Source organism: Ostrinia furnacalis, unplaced genomic scaffold (genome assembly GCF_004193835.3).
Source record: "Ostrinia furnacalis isolate ACB-3 unplaced genomic scaffold, ASM419383v2 OfSCF4462, whole genome shotgun sequence".
Taxonomy (NCBI): Eukaryota; Metazoa; Arthropoda; class Insecta; order Lepidoptera; family Crambidae; genus Ostrinia; species Ostrinia furnacalis.
The window spans coordinates 71,482-91,037 of record NW_021134701.1 but is presented as its reverse complement, the minus strand read 5'-3'; the positions used below and the strand labels follow the sequence as shown (position 1 = coordinate 91,037).

Sequence of the window (19,556 nt, the reverse complement as noted above, 5' to 3'; positions counted from 1 at the left end):
ATCCCCAAAACCACAAAAGGCTATTTGACTAACGCGACGTGGTAGTATCAAATGTAGATATTATGTAGTCTAGCTAGGTGGTACATATCTGCCTAGTTATGTATACTTTTCTCTTGAAAATTATTCTGAGATCATATTCTTGGAACACTTGAATAATTTTACCTTAAAATATGAAATGAAAACCGCCAGGCTCCGCCCTAATATTGACTCAAAACAATCTCTTATTTTAGCCTAGCGAGGCTTTCATGAATCGCTAGGTGTGTCCCGAGTCCCGTTCCCGGCTAAATACCGCGCCATTGTCCCCACCTTAGGGTATTTTACCCAAAATTTAGGGTATTTTTACGGTAGAAAATTAATTAGGGTAAAATAAATATACAGGAAATTTTTAGAGGATGTATAAAACTCCTTTCAAGCAAATTTTTGATCGATTGAATACGCCTTCCTCTGAGAGAGAATAGACATAAATTTATTTGTTTTTATTTTAAAAAAATTAAAACAAATATAAAACTGCCTAATTCAGGGTAAATTCACCAAACATTAGGGTAAAAAAAATCTGAAGTGGCAACACTGTACCGCGCCTGTCTGTGTGGGTGCTCAATGAGCGGCGAGCGCGTGCTATCGACTCGGGCGGGCGGGGCGGGCGGGCGGCTGCGCGACCGACCTTGGCCGTGACTCTCGGTACCCCGGCCCAGCTAAGAGCCACGCACCAGCCCAAATTGATTTTCGCCAGCCATTCCTTTTATATGGAAAATATATGTTTTGGATGTGATCATGTACGCGAAAATATCGGGTTTGTGTTCACATTTAAATAAGCAACCGTTACATTCTGATCTGTCAGTTTCAATACGCAGTTCAAAACACTGAACGGGTTGCGCTGAGATTTGGTGCGCAGTTATTATGACGTAGTAGTAGACATAGCTATAAGGAAGGATTTTCCAAAATTCATCCCATAAGGGGATGAAACTGCTCTAAAGTTTAACTCAAAACTGTTGGTAAAAGCTGCACACTAGTATCTATTATATTCTAAACTGTGTATTTTGACTTGTCTTTCTACAACTTCAAGTTTTCAATTGAGCAAAAATGACAACTAATTTTCATATTTTCCAAAAGCCCAAAATAGTATATCGGGGATTCTATTGGGAAATTCATCATTTTGTGGTAGTTGACGTGCTTTACAGTAAAAACACGCTACGCTCGGGTTCGCCTCTCATTATTCACTCGTTTACCGCACTGCGTAGGCGTAGACGTGAAATTATCTAAAAGGTGTTTTGTACAGTCGACGGCACATCATACTATAATACATTTTTATTGCAAAATAGAATCTAGTACAACAACATAAGATGTGCTAACGTGCGCACATTTTTTCTTTGTTCTGTCTCTTCGAATGAAACAAAGAAGTAAGAAGAAATTCGCTATGTAGGTATTTAGAAACGGTGTATGTTGATTTTATTTTAATTCGTTACGTGTATTATGTAGACTATATTTCTAAGAATAGTTATCGGCATCGCGAATAAAGAATATTCATAGGTAAGCGTGTATAAGCTGTGTATTTTAATATCTAGATTTAAAGAGAATTCACCGAGTATAATCTGAAACTTTAATAAAACTGATAGAGTATTTCAACAAACTTTCAGGTGAAAGTACACTTTGTTCAAATGTTATTTAAATGTTCTTTTCTGAGTTGCGAATTATCATACATAATTTTACAGACGATTATCGCTTTCTTCGTTTCGAAGATAACAAACGTTTTGCAATATTTCGATAGTGGTAACGCGAATGGCACGCCTTCCAGTCTACGCCATGTAAATAATAAATAAATAATAAAAAATGTAGTGATTGAAATGTTTACTGTTCTGTACATACTGTGTTATAAATGTTACAAAATGTATTATACTAAGGTATGTAACGTAATTTGTATCGTAACTTGTTTCAAATGAAACAAATTAATTTAAATTTTCTAAAGCCATATAAAAAGCTTTTTCTTCGAGACATACCTAGAGATACCATGGTATATTTCCATCAAATTATGAATTCAAGACACCATTCCATGTCGTTAACATTTTTAACTGCTGTTATAAAATAAATAAAAATATTTTACACAAGCCAAGTGACCAGCTGCGAAGCCCTGCCCTGATTAAAATGTTTGAAGCAATATATCACTTGTGCTTCTTATCTTGGCTTAAATACAAATAGTTAAGATAAAAATTATACTATCAAAGTCAAAGAAAATTTATCATATACGTTATGATAATTATTCATTCACAGGTTATGAATATGTATTGTTTGTAAACCTGATTGTACAAAAATTTTAAGGCACATTGACTTGCGTTTTCTTAGTTTGGATTTTGGAATCTTTTAAAATAAGCCCTCAACCGCGGCTCCGCTTGCGTAAAAGGATCTTAGGGTATTCCTCCTTGATTCACTGAGGATGTCCTATGGCAGCAAATGATGCTTGACACTGTGGTATCTTGTATAGTTGTAATAAACGTCTTGCCAGTGTTGTGATTTCTCTCACATATTGTTTTTGATCCGTTTTTTTTTTACCAACGCTCTACCTATTGGTTATGCATAAATTAACCAGCTCCCATGAAACACATTGCTGCGATTATAAATGTATACGAGGATTTATTATAGTTATGTCGGTATGCTTATTTATGTGCTGTTTACTGCACAAAAGTGTCTTGACCCACATTTTTCGTAATTGAAACGTTTTAGGCAGTTAATGTTGTAATGAAATTGCACCCAAGGCAGTTTGTTTGCTTTAGAAAACTCACTTGCTGCTGTGACGTCACAGCTAGTCGGCGCATGAGTCAATTTAGCGGCACGTTTTCGTAGAAATATTGTTAGCAATAAAAATGATTGTAGTTGACTCTGACAGTTCCTGATTCGATAAATTATGAAACTCTCATTTTCTTGATTTAAAATTATTTTACTTCTCAGCTTTGCCAGCGATGTTAATTTTACCCCATTAAAAAGATTAATAAGATCCAATTGAAATGCAGTCGTAAAAAAGTTTAATCGAAACGATTGTGCTCGACGGCTGAGTAACTCAGGCCACTTTTCAGTGTTTTATGAAGTATTTTTTTATTCCCCATCTTATTCTTTAAACGTAAACGTGATCACGCGAGGTGTCCAAACTAAAATAGATTAGCCACATCTTTGTTGGAGGCCGCTTAGAATACATTCTGATGCTAATTATAGTCGCCCGCGCATCGGGTAGCTTTTAGCTCCACCAACTAACTACGTGTGGGGGTTCAGAATTTCATATCAACTCATCTCTTGACTCATTCCAACCTCAACTCCTTATACGGAACGACATTCATCACCATGTGTAAACTATTGAAAAGTTAAATGAAAGTGTTAAACAATTTGAATTTTGTGAAATGTACCTTAACCAATATACTTTCGAAAAAAATTTGGAGTGGCGATTGTGTGTATGACTGTGAAAAGAAAGGCGGGCAGCGCACCGGAGATGCTAAAAGTAATGGATATCCTAAGGTATGATAGAGCAGTTTTTACATGACAATTTCAAGACAGATGCAGATTCTGAGTAATCCACACAAAGTTGCATTTTTACGATAGACGATAAAATATTTCGTAATCCAATGCCGTGCCAGACGTATGTTTCACAGAGTGTCGTAATAAATTCTTGGCTGCAGAGCTTTAGAGCAAAAGCAGTAGATACCAAGCAGTAAGATGAAAACTTTACTATGACCATAAATCTACGTGATTATTATCAATCAGTCGCATTTTGTGTAACCTGTCGAGTGGATAGGTTAAACGTATCTTGGCACCGACCTACTGGTGGTAACGTGAAATTTTAGTTTTCCAAACTAAATTAATCGAGGAGACATTTTGTAGAAGTTTTGAACACGCGTGTTGTCGTCTAAAATATGTTGAGTAATAAATAAAACACGAGTTACTATGTATGTAGCAACAGAGATGAGTTTTTGTGCGCACCTCCACTCGCTCGGAACACGTGGTATTCACGTAACTAAACCACACAAATAGGTTCGTGTGTGCGCTCACTAATATTGGCGAGTCACTTATGAACAGGTACAGTCGCCGACGCATCGAATTTGTTGCAAAATAGAACTTATTTGAACCACATAAGATACCACACCGTTTAGCTTGATGTGCTGCTCTCTTCCACAAACAGTTTTTGCGCCAAGAGAATAAGACACCACCAAATATTATTTATGACCAGTCAAAATTATTCTGAAACATGCTCCGATCTATAACTCGTGTTTGTTCATTCATTCACATGAAATTATAGCCGCTAGCTTGAGTATGCCTGAAAGATTACGTTCTCCCTCTTGATTTATTTACCAGAGATGTCAATACCCAAAAGATTTATTTTTGCTCGGTTTTGCCCGAATAGATAAAAATGAAAACCTTTCGTATTCGTCCCAGTGATCTACAACTTCTATACCTAATATTTACGTATTTTTAACCACTTATTTTGTACTTACTGTTTTTTGTGTTTCGTTAAGTTTTGTTTTTGATATCAAGTGGCAGCAGTCAAAACAGTATTCAAATGAGTTTTTTATACACAAGCTAAAGATTGTTTACTTGTTAGTGTCAGATTCAGTTTAAAGTCCAGTAAAATTATCAAGTAACGTACTCGGCTCTTCCCGTTCCTCAGTTCAAAATTCAAACATCAAGAATTATCTGGATTTTATCGCCAGTCTTGCTCGGTCAGGCCTGGAACCGGTTGCACGGAGGTTGGTCCGCCGCCAGCGTTGCGAGACCCGCCGCTTCCCCTGAAATCCCATACATTTGCCTCTTTTCGTTTTGAAAAATAACCCGGAGTTATGCGCTAAAGTGTCAGCTAACGCTGGTCCCTGTCGGGACATCACGCACTTGCGTGCATGCGGGCGGTGCATCGCTGGGGGGATATGCGTCTGTTTTCAAAATTTTAACGAACATTTCGGCTGCGTGGGACGACCATTGCTTATTGACAAACAGGAATTTCAAGTCGACTCACTCCTCCAAAGTCAACTCCAAAGGTTACATTATTTACTTACAGTTTACTGTCTTCATTTTATAGATTTGACCATCATGGATCGCTTGATAGTAATTGACACATGTGCCTGATCTATGAACTCCTCGCTATTGACTATTGTGGCGCCATAAATCTCGTGCACTAATGAATTGCTATCAGTTGCAACGACGGCCTTTAAGTGCAATTCAATGATGATGCCTTTTCATTTAAAATTGTTCTCTAAGACAAAGACATTTAGAGCAATCATGGTGTCGTGACCTTGAATTCAGTCGTCATGGTCTAATCACCAATGACAATGTGGAAAAGGGCAGTATGCCAAATATCTCACTGATGATAGAAAAGTATGTGTTTTAAACCTCAGTCTAAAAATACAACGTTATGAAGTGACCAGCTTGTCAATAGCTCACATTGATCTATCTATAACATACGACCCGATCATTTAAATCAATTCTGACTGATATTCTGATATAAGTAGGTACTGCACTGTGGACTGCATCGAGGTCAGTCAACAAAACGATTGAAGTGTAAAGTACCGTTGCGTGAAACTAGGCTTTTAAAATAAGATCAATCGTTTAAAAATTTCACAAACACCGATGATGAAAAATGCGGACGCGGCGGCATGTAGTATTAAATTGTGAAGATCCAATATTCGCAACGGAAGACGTGGTAAAATTGAGTTCGTGCGTTATGAATCCAGCAGTTGAACGTAATGTCGTCGGTGTATTCGTGTCTGCATTCTAGCGCTCCGTTATGCTCTCTTATTTGGCTTCCCGGTCTATTTTCGATAGGTCGGCTCGGTGGAACCGCAGCCTAATGGGAACAGCCTGCTCGATTCGTCGCTATGGTAACCAAGGGCCTTGATTCGATCAATTTCTCCGAAATGATTCACGTGTCGATCAGAGGATTAATATGTATTTATACTCCTGCTACCTGCCTGTACCATCCCAAAATCATAATATTTCCGCAGAAATTCTCACGGATGTTATACTTTATTGGAAGTTACTACGTGATTGGCGCCCCCATTGATTTAATAGAACTCCTGGACTTGATGTTTAGAGACACGTGTCCCTCGCACACTTGATCGTGTTTGTCCATGTAATGGCCAGCTCTTCTGATTAGCTTTCAATCGCTCTGAATCCAGTCACGTGGCGGTTGCTGGAAACTCGATCGTCGCCTGCGCACACAGAGACCACTTGCTTATAATGACACTGATTGTTTCTGACTTCGTGCAAAGTGATTTGTATCGCGTTGACGTCAGATACCACTAGACCGTTCCTCGAACGAGGATAGGATAACGATTGATATTCAATCGAATTGTTTGTTGATGAGTTGATGACGATAATACAATAATCACAAATTCAATGCAGAGAGAAAAACGTTCAATGAATTCAAATACTATATCTGCTAAAAATATTCTAGATAGCACTTTTACTATTACTTTAGCAAAAGAAAGAGAAAACTACTTTGCAAAGCCCTCTAAACCTACAACGTATAAAGAAAATACAATTGTATCTTCAATTCTGCTACAGTAAACCCTGCTGAAATAAAACCGTTCTTACGTTTTATCTGTCTGGGCCAAACTAGAATAATCTTATTCGATACTAAAGTGAACTAAACATAAAGATCAAGGCGCCTTTACTTTTATTAGGTAATTTGTACACATACATGTGAATTGTACAGTCACCAGCTTATCAGACTGTACATTTTTGTTGTAAAATCGAACCTATTGGAACTGAAGTAAAGTTCACATGTGTAGATTGAAGTGCACACACAATACTGCTTTACATCTGATTCTGATGGTCATCGGTCGACCTTTATGCTGGCTCATCGAGCACAATAAACAATTCAACGATCGTGTATAGAATCACGTTTTTTACCTTCTTGCCAATGTGAATGGTGATTATGTATTAGTAGAATACATTAGTTTAGTAACTGACTGACCTAGGTCTATAAAATTGAGAAATAATGTGGTCTATGAATTGTTACGTGTTTCTATTGAAAGATTGTTTTGGTCATAAATGCTTTCACTGCCATGCCAGTAATCATAAGTATTCAGCAACATTACAAACATGTGTACCTAGGTATATGATGTGTCTTTCTTTACAAATCTCATTGCCAGTATCTTTAATTAATTTCCTAAAGTATTTAGCCGATCCCAAGCCGATCCATGGATGGAGACTAAACGTAGACTACCACGCAGTACGATTCTTATAGCGTTCGAACTTTGTACGAGACACGCAAGATACTAAAAATGAAGTTACCAATTAAAATTTATTAACACTTCAGCAACGTAGAAACTGCACATTGGAAGGACATTCCTTTGCCAACCGTGATATATTCTTGGGCACAATGGTTCGTGTCAGCTCGGCCTTGGGACACGTTTTAATGCTCGATATGATAAGGTCAAGGCTGCCATGTGACGTACACGTCGATTGTGTTATCGAGGGGAAAACCTTTTGATACCGTGTAGTTGTGATAGTGACGCTGTTGCGGGGTAGCGGAAAATTAATGCCGTTATACTTTCCGCATAGTGTTTTTGGAATGACCAAATTTGGAATTTTCATTTGATTGGTTTACCAATTCCGATTAAAATTCCCGCTTGGATTTGCATGGGAAAATAAGCTACAATCGCTATGAATACTGTAACCCTTAAAGTTTCTTATTTAGTAGATGTCTGTTAGATTTAATTGGATCCCTGTTGCCACTCTCACATGTATGACTTTATGTGGCACCTACTACAATTTGAAAAGTGTTTACGTTGATGTGCTGTCGCCTGTACTAAAAGTTATTTTTATTTTATATTCGTAACTTTCATGTTTCCTTAATAGTCGTTATGAGCAAGCCGCGGCCCTAATTTGGCACTGGCGTCGTAGGCGTAGTGCCAGCCTTATCATGCACGGAACGGTTTTTGCCTATTTCGTGTTCAGCTGGGCTACTCTGAAACGCTGTTCATGTACTTTCGGGTCTATCCGTCACCGTCGCTCGTGTTGGCATATCGCTTTGCGTGAGAGGAACAGCAACACTCGAAACGTTTTTCAGAGTAACCCCGCAGCTCAGTCATCACGAAAGAGGTCATTACCATTACGGCGAGACCGCTTGCCGAAATTATTTGACCGTCCGAAGTTTTATTGTATGTAAATTTTATTATATCCTTTGCTTTATACGCGCAGTGAAAGGCATTATGAAGGTTGCTCAGTTGGTTTAATCAACTTTTTTGTTGCGCGTTTTTTCAGCAACATTTTTGGTTAATAAGTACACCCGACTAGTTTTTTAGATTTGTAACTTTATTGTCTTGAATGCTGTTTGGATTTAGCACTCTATGATCGTTATAATCATTAATGATTTTAAATTCAGCATTTAAATATTGTGTGTGGCATTGCGGAAGGTTTTTTATTTATTTTATTCAAAGTTCAAGGTCTTAACTGATCATTTCTAGTTTTAAAGGCTAATCTAATTCAGCTCTTAATCTACTGCGGTCAAAGTTGACATTTGCTGCAATAACATTACGTCAAATTATCGATAATATGCAACATGTTAAGCTCGACCCATTAAGTAACAATATACAGTCGATGGTATATCAGACTATACATTTTTATTGCAAAATCGCACTTATTACAACTAAATAGGACGCCAAAGAGCTAGCTTGATATACTGTCGTCTTTTTTTTTAATCCACAACGAGGAAGCTCTTGACCTGTATCTCACCTGATGATAAGTGACGATCAGGCCGAAGGTGGAAGCGAGCTTAACCCGGAATCCTCAACCACGGAGGAACTGGCTATCTTACCTCTAACTGCCGGAACACAATAATGCTGTTAACATTGTTGTTATGGCGACAGACTTAGGTAAGATGGTGGTAGCTAGCCAGGTGGACTTAGAACAAGCCCTACCACGCTACCACCAACCAATTTTGGATGTCATGAACTATTTGATGCTGCCTGTACTATTATGTCAAATTCGTGAAGGTAGCGTCGCTCCCGTATATCAAATGTACACCAACTAGATTAGTATAGTGGTTCGTAATTCGCTTAAGTGGTCCTGTTAAGAACGAATGTGCAGGGTGCAATAATGTTAACGAGCTATCCATTAGTTAAATGGGAGTTATTACCCGCATATAACTTTGCCAACTCTACGTGCCCGCTAAATCATGTTCATAGTTTTTAAAGTGCCGCCGTAACCTAATTTATGATTAGGGTATCGTTTGTCTTTGTTATTGGATTTTTTCTCACAACTAGGCAGTTACTCATTTTGGAGATCAATAAAGTCTCCAAAACAGTCCATGATCCATAACATCATCTTTTTAAATTAGATGTTACCCGTAGGTTTTTTACTTATTAAGTTTGAAACTAATTATTAAACATATTTTTATTGATATTCTGTAAAATTAACCATTCGTTTTCTCTATTTCCAGGTAATGAAGACTCTTCAACTATATTGAAAAGAAACTGGGATTTTTATGAGAGGTATTTTTTTATGATACTCAAATCGCTTGTCTTCAAGTTGGCTAACAAACATTGACATGCTAATCACCATAACAAGACGAGCCAGTCATGGCGATGCTAATCTAATATGTTGTACGAAAACACGAACATAATTATGTTTCTAAAGTCGGTGCTTTAAAACACAATTTTAGTTCAAAAAGTGTTGCCTCTTCTTCTAACTTGAGAATGTTAGAGGCCATTTTTAATCCACTTTTTATGAGCCATGCCTACTATTTAAATGCCATATTATCTTCTTAGTTTCTAATTTTTTGTTGTCTTTTGACTATGTTTTATTACTTTAACTCTTAATCTTGGCTTTAATTAAAAATACTTTGTGTTTAACTCGACTTAATTTTCCAAGGGTTAAAATGAACTTTTAATCCTTGTGTAATTTCTCACGAGTGCCGACATCAGCACATCAACACAAACACTGTGGCATCTTATGCAGTTGTAAATATGCGATTTTTCAACAAAAAAAAAATAAAAAATACATATAGTCTCGGATGTGCTGTCGATATGCATTCTCTAGTCCACTCGAGAACCGAGACACTATTATTCCCAGCCTCGGGTCTGTTCCACGTTTTGTTTCTCAGTCCGTATTTTCATCTCTTTCTTGCAACTTTCACATGCACATCCTTACGTCCATTGTGTAAGGTTTTAATTAATCTATTCGCAGAACAACGGGCTATTCTCTTTTGTCCTGCTCACTTTTAATTACGGCGTCGTCCACATATTTCTTCTTCCACTTTCATCTTTCTTACATTTTGGCAACTGAGGGTTTCGGTAAATTAGTAACATTTTGGCGGCTTAGCCAGAAAGTTTGGGACATGAAGTGAATAAAAAATGATTTAATCTACCAAAAGCAGCTCTTAAATTCATAGTTGCAAAAGTGGCTTTAATAATCACAGACAGTGGGTGCTATTTGCAAAACGCTTCATTTTGCACCCTAACTGTGTTTTGTCTTGCCTTCCGGCACGGATAGTCAATATTGTTGTAATTAATGATCCCAATTAAATTCACAACTGAGCACTTTCGGCTCACTTTAGCTGACAAATGGTTGGTGTTCACTATTAATCACTGGGACGTGGTTAGGCTTCGTCCCCTGGGCCTGTCCGCGGTGCTTGAATGTTAAACAATGCCCAAATTGGCTTATGATACTATGAGAAAATACTATCATTAGACTCGGACTGCTGCTTAGACAATATTTTTCGCTAGACAACCGTATTAGAGCAATAGCCAGTGAACGATCTGGCGTTCACAGACTCTTCTTAGTTCATAGCAGATGGTATACGGGTTTAGCTGCTGATATTGGTCTGTTCTGTTAAAAAGTGCTATAATACTGTATTCCTTTTCAAAACGGGTGCAATTATGTAATAATTTGTAATTAGCGAAATTTACATTTTACTGGGTGGTTGAGCAAGCTAAAAATAAATCTTGAAACGTAAAAAGCTTTAAGAATTTTATAGACGTCAATGTCAGTCGTAAGCTTTTGTGAAGACGAGCTAGTATGACATCACGGTCCCCAATACAGTTCTTTAATGAGCAGTACTGACTACGTCTATCGCAGAAAAAACAACTTTAAAGTAAAGCTGTTTAATCTCTCGGCTTTGCGACCCATAACGCTCGTTACAGTCAACAGTTTATCAGCTCGTTATTTTTTGCCTTATGTCCATAGCAATAAGTGTCCACTCGTTTTGTAGTCAGCCGGGCATATTGTGTAACGTATTGCCCAACTGTTTGCCCAATAAGATACTTGTTGGAGGTCATTAATTAATCGGAACATACATAGCCGACGTGGGCGTCCGTCCGTCAACCACTTGGAAAACTAACGAAACTTTGATTTCACAACGCCTAAAATAAAACATTAATTATTTTTGTGCGAAATCGGTTGGTTTTTGTCGAAGAGTTGCATAACAAAAACATAATTAAAGGACACCATGACATTCTAGGTTCATTAATGAGTGGAATATTTATTTGCATGCTGATTTAGATGCAGCTGTCGCGCTCGATTAACTCGCTATCGGTACTTAACTTATGTTTACGAAATCGATCAATCAAAAGTCAAAAAACATGACTTTAAAAAAATTAACGATATCGCTTGAAGTGTCTATCAATCCTGTATTTCATATTTATTAAGTCATTGAAAGCTGAGACAGAGAAAGAAATATTGTTCGAGGCTCACCGCGTGGCGTCCAACCAATGCGGCAAACGTGTTGAAAAAGAGGCTGACAAGGGTGACTTGAGTTTCTTCTGCCACTTCTTTTCAGCACCAGCTCATGTATATGTCACAAAGTAGCGGTAGTAGGACAAGCTATACTAATATTTTGAATTTTTGACTTTAAAAAATAGTGATGTCTCATGCTTTCGAAAATCTGATTGAATAACCGATAGAAGCCGTCGAGGGAAATCGAAGGACGTCTGGAAACGGAGGAATTTAATCAATTATTGGGCGCGTGGGCGTACGTACGGTCGATCTTCGAGCCCTTTCGCGTTCGTTATAACAGTAAAGTAATAACGCGTACACGCCCACACACAATTTCAAAGTTCGTAGTATTACTTAGTATGTTATTAACTTGTAATATTGATTCCAAGCTTCAATAAAATTATTAACTATAGTTGCTGATTCAATTTTGTTGAAGCCATTAATATTTAAGTGTATATTGTTTGCACGTCACGAGTATATTACTGCAGGCAAGGTATTGATACCCAATTCTTGATTAATAATTTATCAATTATGTAGTTGCTAATTTGATACATTGAATTCTAAAGTAGAATATTTTCATTTTATTACTATGGACGTCATTTGGCTGAAACGAACGAACTATTCGCATACAAACAATAATTTCACGATCATACGGATCGTCCACCTCGTCTTTCGTCAATTCAGGAATGTTATTTGACAATGCGTCATAACAGCTGTTCCACCAGGAACATGCTGTGTTTGTTGTTTAGTCGCAAAATAGCACGTAACGTTATTTTAGCAAACATCATTATCGAATGACTCATAATATTGATATAATATTATAACCGTTATTATTTGAAGGTCAAATTTTGTTATAGTTGAGGTCATGTGAAATTGTTGCCCTTATTCAGAACTTAATTTGCCTGCTGCGCCTTGGGCAAGGGTTATATTTGCCCCTTTGCCCTTAATGACTAGTGCCGAATTAAAGTTGACCGGCGAATAAGGGTATTTCTACATCCTGTCGCGCATATGCCGCAGCTGTTGCTGTATAATCGTTTTAAAATTATGCGCTCAACAATTTTAAGATCGAATTGCGCAGAAATATGACAGTCTTTGTTAAAATACAAGTGACGAAACTCAAAACTCTACTTACGTAATAATATGTAAATTTTACTTATTATAGTTTAATCATTAGCAAAACAAGATATTTTTAATTAAAGCGCAATTTAAACTAGACTTCTTATTTTTATATTTTTATCATATCGCAAGCTGTCTATCAAATACGTTTCTCCTTGAACTAGCTAGAAGTTTTTGCTATCCGATAAGCAGTTGATTTAATTTCTTTAATGCAGTTTAAGCAACAGTTTCCAATTTCACACAACGCTGATCGACATTTGAAACGAAATTTTCAATACGTAACGCTCTCGTTATACAATGTAGTTGCGGAATCTCGACGCGGGCGAAACGCTTTAGATATTTAGATAGCCGCTCTCTTGGAATAGATGATTGATGGTGTCGATAAAGAATAAAGCATCGATACCTATTGTTCGTGCATCGCCTGCGAAAATTACCGCCTTTCCACTCGTTGGAAGATTGCTGCGTATATCGGTTTTTGCTAGACATGTAAAACGTGTTTAGATTCTTTGGACTCTCCAGGGTATTCCTCTTTGACCACAACAAAATTTGGTAGCTTTAATCGTTTGATATCAAGGCGATGTGTCATTTTATTATCTGCCCTTGAGGTTTGACTCTGGCGATTTGTTATCGTCACGTGCTCAGGTCATTACTTTTTAATCACATCAAATTGTATAACAGAACTGTTATCATTATTATCATAAACGATAAAAACGGTGAGCGGTCTAGTCTAGCTAGACCAAACGAAACCGGCGCAGATAATATTCAAATTTTGGGTAGTATTTATTGGCTTCGGTGGACGATAAAAATATATTTTAAATCCCGTTTGCCATAACCGAAATGGTAGTATTTCAAACGTAATCACGAAATTGTTCGACGTGTATTGCGTTGAATATAAATTATCGGCGGCTTATAAATAAATTGAATTTCGCCCGGCTGACGCTTGTTTCGTTACAACCTCGGGGAGATTTTTATTTTTCGATAATTCACGCAACAGAAAACATAAAAGAGCCCCTCGGTTTTAATTTGGAACACTGAGAAACGTCCCCGTGTCGGTCGCCATTGCCAAATTCACAATCGCGAAGTAATAGGTATAAGCTTTCTTTTGCAATTACAATTTGGTGGCCCTCGTTTGCTCATAACTTTAAACCCTCCGTTTTCGGGTTGTATGACTTCGTTGCCTCCTGCCTGCGAAACTTCTTTGTGAATTTCTGACATCTTGGCAAATTCCCTTGCTTACTTTTAGAATTGTTTTTAAGTAATAAAATTTTATTTTCAGAAGCACTTTTCGCTTTTGAAACTGCAAGTATTTTTATGTTCGAAACAAACTGGAGTCTACGGCTATATTTTTACTTTTACGGGCTTCAAATAGAAGTTTGGACGTTTTAAATGTACCAAATTATCGTTATGGTTTCGTAACAATTGTTTCTTTTAGTTTTGACGGAATTTAGCAGTAGTGGTTTGTTATTACGTACTCTCACTCACCAATCGTCGAAGTATATCTAATCCAACTAACCATACCGAGTATTCAGTACTTATGTTCAGTGTTCTCGCTACCGAAACGTTCAGATCTTTCATGCAGAGGGGTTTCGAGTCGATTAATCATCGATATACATTAGTCTAAACATCAAACGCCCAGTTTTGAGAATGCTCTGTGTTTACAAATGACTTGGCAACGAGCTAGTAAAACATGCTGGCCATTTAGCGGTACTTTATTTCAAATAAAGACAACCAAACGTGGGTCGGCAGGTATAAATAATTCTTGTAACGGCAAGCTCGTGACTAAAAAATTTAACTAGATTAGGTTATACATTGTATTCTTGTAGGTATATTATTCTGATCTTGATCTGAGGCATAAAGGCGGATTAAATTCTTAAAGCACAAGCTTTTTTCGGCAAGTGAACACCAATACATACATATTACAGGATGGTGCTTGTATCACATCCTTAGAATTTTGATTTATTCACTTAAACTTACGGTAGACCAAGCACTGAATCACCAACTACTGGCTGTCCGATTTTATGTTGAGGATCCAGCGAAATTCTCGTGAAACGAAATTCACTATTCTTATTCAATATTATGAAATATAGCATGATATTGTGCCACTTTTGCATCAGCTTGCCTTATCATTGCAAATGCTAATGATTATGATTTTGGCGCATTCTTTTAAATCAGTTTTCGCTCTTTGATAATTAAAATTCAAAGCAAACATTGTTCATAATTTGACGCGATTTGTGCTGAGAGAAGATGCAAATGATGCGTGAAATGCTTGCTCTATTAGAATTGCTAATATACCTCTTTAATGCTACTACAGTATTGAAATACATGTATGTGCTGGCACTGCGTTAATTTTGCTATTAAATATTCATTCTTGGGCAAATAAGACTTCGTAGTAATGTTTATGGAGTAAGATAGGTGAAAGTATGTTTAAAACAATACACACGGATATTGTGTGAACAGAGCAAGTTGCGTCATGTTTGTTTTTTATTCAAATCTTGATTCATATTTTTATACAATATTATTGTAAATAAAACTTGAAGTTGGGTTGTCGTTATAATAAACATTTGTGCCCTCATTGCCCTTGAGTGTTTTTTTCCTATTTGTATAAAAAAATAACCCAAATTGTTTGCCTTACATTGTCATTGTACATTTCAATTGGGTTTCTTTGGGATCGTTTTTATTGGTTGATTAGATTGGAGTCAACCAATCACAGAAGTCAATTAAAAAAACAGAAAGACAAATCTTTTATTTTAATTTGAACTTAGAAATCAGTAATGACGATTGTGTAATAAATTATACGCAATCAGTTAATTTTTTACAGTATTATTCAACATAATTTGGTAGTGAAAAGCATTTATTTAGCATTTCAATACTAATCAATGGAATTGGATCAGTCAGTACAGAATATTTTGTCATCACTTCATTGGACTAAGATTGTCACTTACGAAGGCACCCAATATGCTATCTTATCTCATATGTCTGCCAAATATCACACAGTAACAGTGGCTTTCGTGTATCTTTGAGCTAATCCCTCCGAGGAGGGAGGACCCCTCGTCATTTCCGCTCGGATGTCCTACGGCGCCCACTACAGAAGTACGGATAATTGTAGATATGGATAGAAAGCCTTGTCTATTTCTGAAGATCTATATCTGAACGTAATTTCATAGCATGTTAGTTTAGTAACTTCATTAAATTATTGAGTAGTCATTGAGCTATGTCAACATTACCAAGAAAGTTTGTTCATTACAACTTACCAAGTACCAACTTAATTTTTCTGGTATCTTCACACAGTTTAGAGTCAAAATATGTAGGTTTTAAGTAGTGACCGACCGAATATTCGTTTTCGTTTTCGGCCATTTTCGGCCAAAAAATGGACATTCGGCCATATTTTCGTTTTCGGCCAAAAACCAGCCGAAGCTTCGGCCAAACCGAATATCAAAAATACGTGAATAAGATGGTGACGTTTATCGTTCCGATATCTTCGGGAGTGCATCTGGTGCACTCATGGTTCCAATCAGACTTGAACGGACGCGGTATTGTCACAATCTTTTGAAGTTGTGAAGTGAGGTTACGTTGTAAAGGGTGTCCAGCAACAATTTTCCAAGTTCAAAATTGAATGCAATAAACCCAAAGAGTTTTCATTAAGTTTAATTGTTTCAAAATAATACGCCATGAGTCACTGGTGCCTACAGAGCGTTCGCAGTTGAGCAATAAGTATTTGAAATGTATTGTCGAATGATCGATGAATGTCTGATACCACAACTGCAACTGCATCCCGGTCAACTACGTAACTCTATTTCAGCAAGAAGGTGTCTCACCACACACGGAGAGTACCTCGATGGAGACACTGAGGACTATTTTTTTTTTCAAATAAATGATCAGCAAGTACAGGAACATACCCTAGGCGCCTCGGTCACCAGATCTCACACCATGCGACTTTTTCTTGTGGGGATATATATCTCAAGTCAAAAGTTTACAGCAAACAATCCTTAAATAATTCAGATTCTGTAAGAAAATATCCGCCGTGAAGTTGCAGGAAAATTATTACCGCGATTTGCTCTCGCATAGTTGCGAATGTAAGGGTCCGGCTGTGAGAGTGCCTATAGTAAAACGGGCATCATTTAAAAGACATTGCCTATAAAAATTTTAATCCACATTGTTAAACTCCAGTTTGCATTAGTAATAAATAATAAAAAATCATTAATTTATTTGTATTCATTTTTGAAGTTAAAAAATTCCCACTGGACACCCTTTATTTCTTCTTCACTTCCCAATATTTCAATGTACATCGGAAATAATATTCTACTAAGAATTTCATGATATTTTTTTTTTGTGTTTTAATGCCGGTTTTCTATAATCAATCTATCAAAATCAACTGTCAAACGTCATTATGTTTATGGTCAAAACATTAACGGGTTTCAAAGTTTTTACATAATTTCAGATTGAAATTTGAGAGTTGAAGGTCATTTTCGTTTTCGTTTTCGGCCGAAAATGAGACTGCAGCCGAAGCTTCGTTTTCGTTTCCGTTTTCGGCTGAAAATCCATATTCGGTCGGACACTAGTTTTAAGTACCTACGTATTTAGTAGTATGTTGAAGATTAAGTTAGATTTCTTTTTCCAGAGCTTTTTCGATTCAGAAATCCAATATCGGAAAAATTGGACGCTGAAAGATCTCTGACGCCGAAAGCTGTGAAATGACATGATATATTCGGGAAAGCCATGTAGACGGTAGGGTCCATTTGCAAGCAGGGTTGCTAGTTTTTGAAAAAAGACTAGACTACCTAGGGCTGAATTTCGTAGGTTTCTCTTGTTTTGTGAATGTGCTCCAGGTAATAGGAAGATGTTAAGATGCCAGCTACACTCTTTGAATGTGGTCTCTGAATAGTGGTTTTATGAATAGTGAATGATTTTAGTTCAGCCCTTAGTATCTACTGTTGGTTGGATGATGCAGAAATCAGTTCGCAATTACAAGCATTATCTCATTCACGGGATGATGATGTTGCATAAGCCATTAGTTATTGTTCTTTCTTCAGTTAGACGACCTCAAGCTGAAATAATTCCTGTGATACCAGTTGTGGCTATGAAAAGTTCAGCCCCCAACCCAGCCCTGCGTGGGCAGCGAGCTCCCATCGATCCCGGCCTGGCTGCGGCCATGTTTCCCGCGTAACTCAATCGGCAGGCAATCTCGCGCCGGCGCTGCGTAATTACCGACGCGGCTTCTGCCCGTCTACTCGCGGCAAAAATGCTTTTCACGCCGGCGCCGATTGCTTTTGGAACGCGATTTTGAGTGACGTGATGTGATTTATTCAAATGTTTGCCTCCAATTCGCTTCTTTTTCGTCTTTGCACGACTTTTCGGCCAGTATAGTTTTTTTTTTCTGATAACTTTTCGGCGGTAACAACCCTGGTTTCAGATGTATTAAAGAAGATGAACAAGCAGGTTGGAACAACTTAACTCTAAAATTATTATAATCTTACTTTGTAACATTTTTAACCCTGGAACTCTACAGCTAATTCTCGCAATTCAATATCGCTTGCATCAAGCAAATAACTAGTATTTGCTACAGGTGAGAGAAACTTGATAAATGAATGGGAGGAAATCGTGTACCTCGCGAGGTGCGGGGTGTATTACTGTAATTTTATATGCAAGCGTAGCGTGGCCCGGTTTAATAGCAACTTTTACCGCGTGCGGAACCTAATCCAAATCACACGGCTCGGGCTCATACATTTGCCTAACGACGTTACATCGCAATCTGAACATGTCCCTGTAATTTTGTTCCCAACGCTTGTGAATCCTGTTCCATTACGATGTTAATATCTATGAGGGAGGAATTTAGCCATGTTTTTATTGGTATAGTAAATATGCGGCCCAGTTCACATAGGCTTCAAGGAAGATATATGTTGGAGCCTATTTGAAGATACCGAAGCTAATTACGCGGAAAAGGAATTACAAGGAAATGCCTTGTGTTGTTGCGAATGCAGCAGCACGTCGCCATGTTATCGTTTTTTGCAGTTGTTTCATTCATTTTCATATCGTGGTTTTTCATTAGTCGCCCACGTAGTAGCGTGGTAGCGTCGTTATTGATACTGTTTCAAAATTCTAATTCACATGCTGATAACATTGTTTTATTATTCGGTCACTTAGAACAAATCAACCCTTGAAATGTGCCAATAATAGTAACATTTTTACGACTGACTAACATTGAACTAAAATGGCAATGGTAGGTTAATTGCAACTTTTGTATCGTTAATTAATAATTTTATATTGGACCTATTGATATAATTACGTATGTAATATTGACCTACCAAAAAGTGAGCGGGCATGACAGGCAGCTATTTTTAAGCGCATAATTAGTATCGCGTGCGTGCGCACATGCAGTATATTTCGGTGAAGCGTAACGGTTTAAATATAACATTAAAGGAGATAAGGATTTATGCATGCGGAATGTCAGATGTTCGCAGCGACTGAATGACTCAGGCACCGCACCTAAAGATTCAGTTACACTGTCCATTCTCATTAGAAGAAAACAATAGATAGCATCAGCGATATATCAAATTGTTCTCGATTTTCGTGTAGCGATGACGATAAGATAGGCAATCCAATATGTGAGACGAATAGAGATCGGATTCTTTTACGGATTAGAGCGTCAGATTACTTCTAGTATTTTCGCTACGGGAAATAATAAATGCTAAGTGAGCAACGAACAGTTTTATTCGGTTGAGATATTCCCTACTTCTGGAAAAAGTTTCGGAACT

The 19,556-nt window shown here is 37.4% G+C and overlaps 1 protein-coding gene across 9 annotated transcripts in view; it reads left to right on the top strand.

The window, feature by feature from the left end:
* The window catches only part of Hipk (Homeodomain interacting protein kinase), a 118,917-nt gene that overhangs the window by 29,779 nt on the left and 69,582 nt on the right, over positions 1-19,556 (top strand). The window contains exon 3 of one of the 9 annotated variants that reach the window (XM_028313986.1): positions 9,416-9,467. The exons of the other annotated variants lie outside the window; for them this stretch is intronic. The gene's annotated coding sequence lies outside the window, so the exon portion shown is untranslated. The remainder of the gene's footprint in view (positions 1-9,415; positions 9,468-19,556) is intronic. 9 annotated transcript variants of the gene reach the window in all.